This window comes from Myotis brandtii, unplaced genomic scaffold, assembly GCF_000412655.1.
Source record: "Myotis brandtii unplaced genomic scaffold, ASM41265v1 scaffold45, whole genome shotgun sequence".
Taxonomy (NCBI): Eukaryota; Metazoa; Chordata; class Mammalia; order Chiroptera; family Vespertilionidae; genus Myotis; species Myotis brandtii.
In genome coordinates this window covers 4455386-4465187 of record NW_005367209.1, presented here as the reverse complement: position 1 = coordinate 4465187, position 9802 = coordinate 4455386, and the positions used below count along the sequence as shown (strand labels likewise).

At 41.7% G+C, this 9802-nt stretch overlaps 1 protein-coding gene across 1 annotated transcript in view; it reads right to left on the bottom strand.

Annotated features, from left to right (window-relative positions):
- LOC102241572 (inhibitor of growth protein 1) overlaps positions 1 to 9802 on the bottom strand; it is a 26487-nt gene that overhangs the window by 13260 nt on the left and 3425 nt on the right. The window lies entirely within an intron of this gene.

Here is a 9802-nt window from a genome sequence, read left to right as displayed (position 1 = left end):
AGTCAGCTACTGCCTGAGGCCACCCAGCAGGAGCTACAGAGAGATCTGCAGATTCCTCCTATTTTTTTGGGGTTTGGAGGTGCCCAGATGAGGCGCAGCTGTGAAGTAATGCAGGCTGCTGAGGAGCTTTAGGCCTTTTTTTGGAAGCTCTGGGGTTCTCTGGCTCAGCTACAGTTTGACAGGTGTTTAGGCGGAGAAAGGCCAGAACATTTGTATGCAAAAGCCTCTATGCACAGCTTGAGTAGCATTGTAAATTGGGTGGGGTGGGGTCTCAGGGAATCACCAGGGCGGAGCAAACCACAATGGCTGCCAGTCTTCTCTGCCTTGGAGAGGTCCCAGAGTCTGTGTCCTGCGGCCCCGTGCAGGAACAATGAACTCTGCAAGCACCTCTGCGAGAAAGCCACCCTCACATTCCAGCCCAGTGCCAGACAGTCCAGTTTCTCTCCGTATGAGTCTGGGTCCCCAAATTCTCGCCTGGAACTGGAGTTCAGAGCAGTCAGGAGCTTGTATCTCCCTTCCATTTGAAAAAGACAACAGCGTACCCAGCTGCCAGCCCCTTTTGCACGCACCTCTGTACCTCTACACTTCCACTCCTCTGCACCTCCTACTGGACTCAATGTGCTTTTCTCTTTCCTTCTGGTTGTAGACTTTCCACTCAGCCAGCCTTCCCATGGTTCTGGATGATATTCATTTTGTCTTTTAGTTGTAGTTTTAATGTGGTTGTGCACGGCAGCAAGTTCAAGTGTTTACTTATGCCACCATCTTGGTTGCTCCTGTTCACCAAACTTTTTATTGTTGGCTGTTGCTATGTATCAATTTCCTAGGCTGTAAGTTTGGTTTAGAATATTATACAAACCTCACATGAAAGTTTGTAAATGTAAAATGAGTTATCCCATGTAAATCACTTAAAACAGTATCTAACACTGTTAGCCATTTTTGCTTTCTCTAGTATAGATGACCAATATAAGGTGTGGCCAGGTGTTACAATGGGATCATTATCAGAGCAGCCTCACTCTCAAATTTTATTCTTCTTGGACTTAAATCTCTTGCTTTCTAGCACACTCATAGTTCTCTTTATAAGTAGGTTTGAATTCACTACAATCCTTTAGAAAATTGGCTAATGTTCTAGGCTATTATGGTTGACCTGAATTTCTTAGTGTACTTGAGCCAATATTGATGACGTCTGCTCTTTGGACAAGTATCTATAGTACTGCATATATCCCATATTTTGTATTTGTCTTGATCATAGCCAAGCCACAGCTGAACCTCTTTTTGATAGAAATGAGGGTTTCTGATTCATGTTTTCATTCATTCATTTATTCAACAAACTCTTATTAAGAATCTATGATGTAAAAAAAAATACTTTTAAAACACCATATAACATTTGGCTCCCTTCTTCAAGGATGTTAAAAAAAGAACAGCCTTAAAAAAAACTCACTTGAATACAAGGCAGAATGGAGTATTGTAGCTCTCTCAGGAAGATGGAAACTATGTGTTGTTGAAAATAGAAGGAGCAATGTGGGAGAAGATTGAATCAAGAATTGGAGAGAACTTTGGGAGCAGACTCAGATAACAGAGGATCATCAGAAAGGGCCAGCAGAATGTCCTGAGGATGGCCAATAGCTGATTTGATTATGGTTAAACTTAGTGAAATCTCAAGAAATACAAGTGTATCTCATCAAGTAAGTAGGGCACAGAGGTGGGTTGACGAGGAGAAGGTCTACATCTGGGGTTCCAAGAAGGCAAAGTATCTGCTCACATCAAGGAGATGTAGCAGTACTTCTTTAAGAGATCTACCCAAAGAATTGAGTTTGGCTTCAGGTCTGTATGTCATGAGCAAAACAGGAAAAAGAAGCATGGACCTCAAGACACAGACCCAAGATTATGTCTTACAGACAACAGGGAGGTGAGGGTATGAGTGGGGGCATGAGGGGTAATGTAGGGATAAGGACACATGTGTAATAACTTAATCAATAAAAAATTGAAAAAAATTCTAAAAGATTATGTCTTGATTGTTAAGGACACATATGTAATAACTTAATCAATAAAAAATTGAAAAAAGTTCTAAAAAAAGATTATGTCTTGATTGCAGGGACAAAACAGAAGATTAGTTATTAAACTTGAAGCAGCAAATTTTATCTGATATTTAATTCCAAGAGTTTGTATAGAGTATCATATATTCCCATGAAGGTCCCAGAATCTGGAGTGGGACTAGCCTGTGGTTTGGGAACTGGTCAGCCTCAGCTAGGAGGGGAAAGGAGTGCTGGAGGGGTGGGACCTGGTAATTATAATGAGTCTCTCTACTTGTTTCCAGTTCCCCGTCTGTTAGCTCTTATATTCACTGTCTGGCAAGTAGGTTGTACTTTTGGATTAAGTTCTTTTGAATCTTATCTGAATTCTCTTTGCTCAGGTTTCCAAATTGCTCTGGGTGACATCTGCTTGTCACCAGTAAAACCAAAAGGACAGCAGGGTAGATTGCCTTGCACGGGGCAGACAGGTAATTGCAGCTTTAATTTTGTTTTGTTTTTGGAAGGATCCAGGTGTCCAACCTCTTTATCTCACAAAAGAACCTTAATAAATGTGGGAGTGTTGGCAGACAAGATGGCCCAGTGGGCAGTCTGCCCATCAGATCTGTTAGCCTTCTGCTATTGAAACAGGACTTCCCATGGAAGCATCACACATCAGGAATTCTCTGCTGGTCCAAGCAGTTCAACAGCTTCCAAGCTAGGAGCACAATTAGAGACACGGAGACCTCCAAGCAGCCAAGAGATACATTTCACCTTGGAAATTCAGATCTCAACAGAGTGCTCATGCCATGTGCACATAAATCATTCGCCTGAAAAGCCTTTCTTGTGAAACCAAATTCTCTGGAACTGGAATCTCTTGGCTAGTTGGTGGGTATGTTTCTGACTTTGAAAAATTGATCGCTTAAGAAATTGTGCGTATATAGAATATAAGCTGGATTTTCTAGAATCTGGGCTTAATTGTCTGCCCTTTCAAAACCTACCTGCTTTGCTTCCCGTATGCACAGAATGGAGTCAGATGTGGGAAAAGTAGAGCTTACTCATAGATCTATTAGGTCAAGGCTTGGGTCCAAGATGAGCAGCAGCCTCAAGAGCCTGGTGAGGTTCCACAGCACCTTGAAGTACTAGTGGGTCTAAGAAAATCGACAACAAGGGGCATTTGGCAGAAGGCAAAGCCCGAGGCCTCAGAAGTGGGAACTCAGAATAAGGAAATGGTATAGAACAGTGATGGCGAACCTTTTGAGCTCGGCGTGTCAGCATTTTGAAAAACCCTAACTTAACTCTGGTGCTGTGTCACATATAGATTTTTTTTGATATTTGCAACCATAGTAAAACAAAGACTTATATTTTTGATATTTATTTTATATATTTAAATGCCACTTAACAAAGAAAAATCAACCAAAAATATGAGTTCGCGTGTCACCTCTGACACGCGTGTCATAGGTTCGCCATCACTGGTATAGAATAAGGAAATGGTATAGGTATACTTTCCATGGGGACTGGATGGAGTATAGGGGCAGAACTATAGTTCCTAGAAACATGGGGGATGTAAAAGACAGGAGACACCAATCAACTGTGGAACTCAGATATGGGGCTAGAATTGTGGATCACAATGGAAGGGGGTAGATTAGAAAGAAATAAAGCCCAGCGACCAGACCTGATTACAATTAGGGACCCAAGGATCTCAGTATAACTGTCCTTCCATTCTTTAGGTCCCAGGGGCAGTTTCATTTCAGTTGTCTTCTGAGTAACCAGAAGGTACTATCTTTTACAGGCAAGAAGGAATTGTTAAAAAAAAAAAAGACCTCTTGAACTTGGAGGATGCAGCTAGATCCAGTTATGGATTCTTGCAGAATAGCCTTGATCCTGGATTCTAGCAAGTGTGTTTATTTCCAGGACTTTGGAAACAAGTTGGCTCAGACCTACTGTCCTGAGATGTGGCAGAGTCGGGGGGAAAGGGGCTCAGGGAAAATGACCTTAGAGAAAAACTTTCTTGGATTAGGAAGATTTCCCTTTTCCCTGGCCTCCTGCCTGCTAGAATAAACAAGTGCAAGTTCCTTTGACAGAGTGGAAATGGTTGGCTGTGGGCCTGGTCTGGAAGGGACAACTGGATCTAGTTCTGGACAAATCAGAGGACTCTCTGAAATTAGATACTACTGGTGAAGGAAAAGTTTCTAGAATGTGAGCTTCACTAAGGGCCTCCTAGTGCAGCCCCAGTGAGAACAAAAGAGGAGGAACCCAAGAATGAAGACAACCAACTGGGGATCAGTCAGCAAGGGCTCTGAAAAAAACAGTATTTGCTGGTTTGGAGGATGTGGTTAGGTTTCAGAAAGGACTGGCACAGGATCTCAACACTCAGAGGAGGCTGAGGGAAACCTGTACAAACTGGGCACAAAGCAAAGCTGATTTTCCATGTTTCTATAGAGGCAGGTCTCTGAAGGCTTTCTTGATTCTAGCAATATCTGCCTGTTGGCAGTGTAGTACACATTATTGCATTGTTGGGTATCTTGCTCCATTATGCTTATCAAACATTTATCTGCTCAGGTAGGTAAAATATAGCCTTCTTTGATAGTGAGGGCAGGCAGCAGATATAATTTTGTGTGCACTTTGTCCTAGAAGCTGAAACTAGATTGCAGCTAGGGTTCTGTTGTGCTCTTCTGGCAAGTTCTTAGGCACTCCACTCCACTTCATTCAACTTGATTCCACTCCACTCCACTCCACTCCATGTCATGCCATTCCAATTTATTTAGCTTCTATTCAGGCTGTAGCAGTGCTAATGGCATGGTGCAGAAGGAGTTCCATAAAGTCTGTTTCATGGGGGACCAATCTTGTGAACTTCCCCTCAAAAAAAGTTCCATTTTATTCTGTCACACAGAGTCATCATCTGTAAGTGTGTTGAGAGTTTGCAAAAATGGTTTAACCTGTGTTTCCCCATGATTTTTGGCTATAGAAAAGTTTTTTGCCTTTTACCTACTTACCAAGAGCCCATTGAATTATTTTAGGGGAACCACAGGATTAACACAACCTTGGTGGCTGGTTGGGAGATCTAGGGATGGCACCGAAATGTAAGCATCCAGGTAGACCGAAAAGGGAAAGCACTCTTAGTATAAGCTGGTGCCTCTGGAGCTTTATGGATAGTGAAATGCTGGGGCAGGCCTTGGCCATGGAAGTGGGCTTTGGCTCCAGGACTTACTCAAGGAATGTCATTAAGGTTTTGGTCAGAAAGCCTTGGAGGGAGAAGATGCATTTTTATTTTTTGGCTGTTGTGCAGCTTTAAATTTTAAGAATTTAAAATTGGCTAGTTTAATGGCTCTAAATTTTTTTTTAAAAAAAATAAGAGACTGTATGTCAGAAGACATTCTCGTGACAACTCATGTCCATGGTTATATTCAAAATTTTACACAAATCCTACCCAGGAACCCATCTCCTATGCTCTGGATTAAATTCTTTGTCACTGAATGTTTGAAGACACTGGAACACAAGATTGAAGGTTGCAGGCCAGTGGCTCTACAAAGTGATTATAGGTGTCCTGCATAGGAATCTGGTTATTTCCATGCACGGTGTGTTGTCAGAGTCAGCAGTGACGGGCCTCTTCTGACATGACTGGGCACAGTATTTCAGGTAAATGTGCAGCGATGAGGAAGGTGACAGAGGAAGTCAAAGCAGCAGTTGGCATGCAGGGGGCTTGTTGGGAGGGCAGCAGGTGGGTCCCATGGCAGAGGGAGACCTGGGTCTTCATGAGAGCAGAGCGCTGCAGCTCCTTTTGCAGCTGGCGGTAGGGGCTAGCAGAGAACCTGTCCTCCTCAGAATGACCTGGTGTCAGATGATGAGGGACACACTGTGAGGACTGTGGGATTCTAGTTCTTGGAAGTTACTGGGCAGACAGTGGAGGCAGGGATCCTGATCCCAGCACCACTGGGGTTAAAACAGTGGCAAGTGCTCTCAGAACAGGTAAAAGCTAAGTAACAGATTATCAGACTTACTGCAGGTCTCTTGCTCAGAGGCCTGTGGCCAGGATTTGGCTCTGGGTACTAGTGGAAGGGTTCAAAGCTGAGAGGGTTCCATGACTACAGCTGAGGAATTTGCAGAGTCATCATCATTTACACTAAATTAAGTGCCCAGTGGTCACCTTTTTAATTGATTATATTAGATACAATTAAAATTAAATAAGTGTGCTCAAATTATATTTCTGATTCTATTGATAGAGTCTCATAAATATTCCAGTATTCCCAAGAACAATTCAATAAAAGCACCAGTAAATCTCAAACAGTATCAGTTTTTTATTGTGGTATGATGTGATATTGTTTGCAATATTTTTCATGTTTTTAAATGCACTACAACATTATGCCTGTTATTCTATTTCTCTTTCACTGACTTTTCCAAATTTTCAAATGTTGAGTAATTACAGAAAAAAATGTAAACTTTCTATTCTATCCTTTATGACTTTCTTATAAACAAAATACACTCATGTTATCATTCTTAGTCTATCTTGTGTTTCTCCTTTCCTTTCTTCTCTCCTTCCTTTCTCTCTTATCTTATTTTCTTCTTCTTAAATGTTTGCTCTTCTGGAAAGGGCCTCAAAAATTGTTTTATTTAAGCTACTTAGTGTTTCTGCACCATAAGATTCTTATACCCCAATGATTTCTTTTTCATTTTTTTTCTATTTTAAAAACAAGATTGTGTAAGATTTTTCCTGCTCTCCTATGAGGTATGTAGGGTGAGTGGTATTATATCCATTTTACAGATAAAGAATTTTAAGGGATAGAGATAAATATTTATCTAAAAGCATGCCAGTGGTTTCTATGGGACTGAAGATTGCAGAGCAGTTAAATGGTCTCTTTTTCATAGTTTTCTGCAGTATATGGAAGTTGCGGTGCCTGGAGAATTTGCCATGGAGAATTTTCAAAATCTCAAAATCACAGGGTCCACCTGACACCCAGAGATTCTTCAGTGTTGACCCTTGAGTGAAACTTGGACAACTGGGATTTTCTCTGTATGCTGAGGGTTGAGAACCTTCTTCCCAAAGCATATCCCATTGAGCTAACTTTATTTATCACAGCGAGGCAGCACATTGTCAAATTCACCTTCTTAAGAGCACGGCACCAGTTTGGCCACACAGATAAGAATGATCCCGGAAGATAGAGCTTAAAATCGGTCTTGTGAGAAGCAGATGTTAACTGTCACCTGCCAAGGAAACAGGAGGAGCCGACACTCTTTGATATATTTGGAGGTGACAAAAAAATGACACTTTAAGTCGGTAGCTCTTCTAGGAAATATATCTAAATACCAGCCAGGAGATAGAGGCCATTGGCCTGTTACAGACGGAGATTATGGGTACCTACTGCCATCCATGTGTCATTGTTACAAAGTATAGTAAACATAGCCACACTGTCGGAATGTTAAATGTATTCTTTTATTCCATAATTTGGAGATAAAAAAGATAGGTCAAAGTCTGGTTAACACTTGCAGTTACTTAAATGATATGTGTGTGTTTTTTCGATTTATGAGAAAGAGGGCATCAAGTTTCCATCTGTCATGTGGGTATTTTCCTTGGCCCAGAGCTGTATATTTGATTCTCAGGACAGCAGGGAAGCAAATGTCCTTGCTCTGGTTACCATCACCTATTTCCTTTTATTTTTTATTTTTGGTCACAGCTATGTGTTTTTTTTTTAATTTTAATTTTTTCAAGTTTTATTGAGATATGATTTATATATGACCTTATATTAATTTAAAGTATACAACATAATAACTTGATATATGTATAAACTCCAAAGTGGTTACCACAATACAATTAATTAACAACCATCAGCTCAAATAGTAACTGTGTGTGTGTGTGTGTGTGTGTGATGAGAATTTTTACAATCTACTCCTTTAGCAATTTTCAAATACACAATACACTATTGTTAACTATAGTCGCCGTGTTGTACATTACATTCCCAGAACTTCCAGAAGAGGCACCACAGGAGGAACCTCATCTTCTTCACATAAAAGATGAAGTGATTGTGAGGGAGTCAAGAAACCCTCCTCTCAGGAAAGAGGAGACCGTCAGGATTTTGCTGTGTCCTAGCCCGAGGAGAATCAGCAGTGAACATGTGATGCTGAGCGTTTGGGCCAGGGACAGGCTCAGGTGTTAAGTGCCTATCTCAGTTTACATTTCACAAAATAGACTCTGAGATAAGAATTTGGGTCCAAATAATGATTTGGGAGTTGATGCCAGGAAGGACATATAGGAGAGGAAGACAGGAGAGCCAATAAATGGTGTGTTCATGAATGCATTATGAGACTGGGCAATTGGGTGTGCTCCTGCTAGGGACCCTCTGAATTGCTCAACCAAGGGGCAAAGAAATTGGGTTATTTAACTCCTAAGTCTCATCTCTTATTTAACTCTATGCAGAGGTGCATGTGGGGACTTTAGGTATCTTCTAGGGTAGGCAGAAGGCAGCTGCTAAGGATGTTGTTGGGAAGTCCTCAGGGTGCAGAATCTAATTCTAGATGTGCCTCTGATATGCTGGGCAGTCTGCTCAGCTGTATTGCTCACTGCAGAGTTGAGGATGATGGGAAAACCAGCTTGCAAATATGTGAATGTTGTACATTACATTCCCAGAACTTCCAGAAGAGGCACCACAGGAGGAACCTCATCTTCTTCACATAAAAGATGAAGTGATTGTGAGGGAGTCAAGAAACCCTCCTCTCAGGAAAGAGGAGACCGTCAGGATTTTGCTGTGTCCTAGCCCGAGGAGAATCAGCAGTGAACATGTGATGCTGAGCGTTTGGGCCAGGGACAGGCTCAGGTGTTAAGTGCCTATCTCAGTTTACATTTCACAAAATAGACTCTGAGATAAGAATTTGGGTCCAAATAATGATTTGGGAGTTGATGCCAGGAAGGACATATGGGAGAGGAAGACAGGAGAGCCAATAAATGGTGTGTTCATGAATGCATTATGAGACTGGGCAATTGGGTGTGCTCCTGCTAGGGACCCTCTGAATTGCTCAACCAAGGGGCAAAGAAATTGGATTATTTAACTCCTAAGTCTCATCTCTTATTTAACCCTTATACAGAGGTGCATGTGGGAACTTTAGGTATCTTCTAGGGTAGGCAGAAGGCAGATGCTAAGGATGTTGTTGGGAAGTCCTCAGGGTGCAGCATCTAATTCTAGATGTGCCTCTGATATGCTGGGCAGTCTGCTCAGCTGGTTTGCTCACTGCAGAGTTGAGGATGATGGGAAAACCAGCTTGCAAATATGTGAACACTGCTGATAACTCCCATTATTATGATTTTGGCATAGGAGATTTTTATATGTTAATTTAAAAAACCCTTGAGCTTATTTAATATTTTAAAATTAGCAGTTTGGGAGGCATGCATTGTGTGTGTTCTTGCATACTTGTATGTGTAAGTCTAGTTACTGAAGGAGGACCAGTTGTACATACCAATGCATCTATGTTATAACACACCATGCCTATTATGAGCACGCAAACTTACAAGGAAATGGCAAAACATCTTGATTAGAAAATAGCCCTCTAGGCCGGCTGGCGTGGCTCAGTGGTTGAGCATCAACCTATGAACCAGAAGGTCATGCTAGATTCCCAGTCAGGCCATATGCCCTGGTTGTGGGCTGAATGCCCAGGGTGGGGCGTGCAGGAGGCAGCCAATCAATGATTCTCTCTCATCATTGATGTTTCTATCTCTCTCTTGCTTTTCCTTCCTCTGTGAAATCAATTATGTGTGTGTGTATATATATATACTAGAGGCCCGGTGCACAAAAATTTGTGCACTCGAG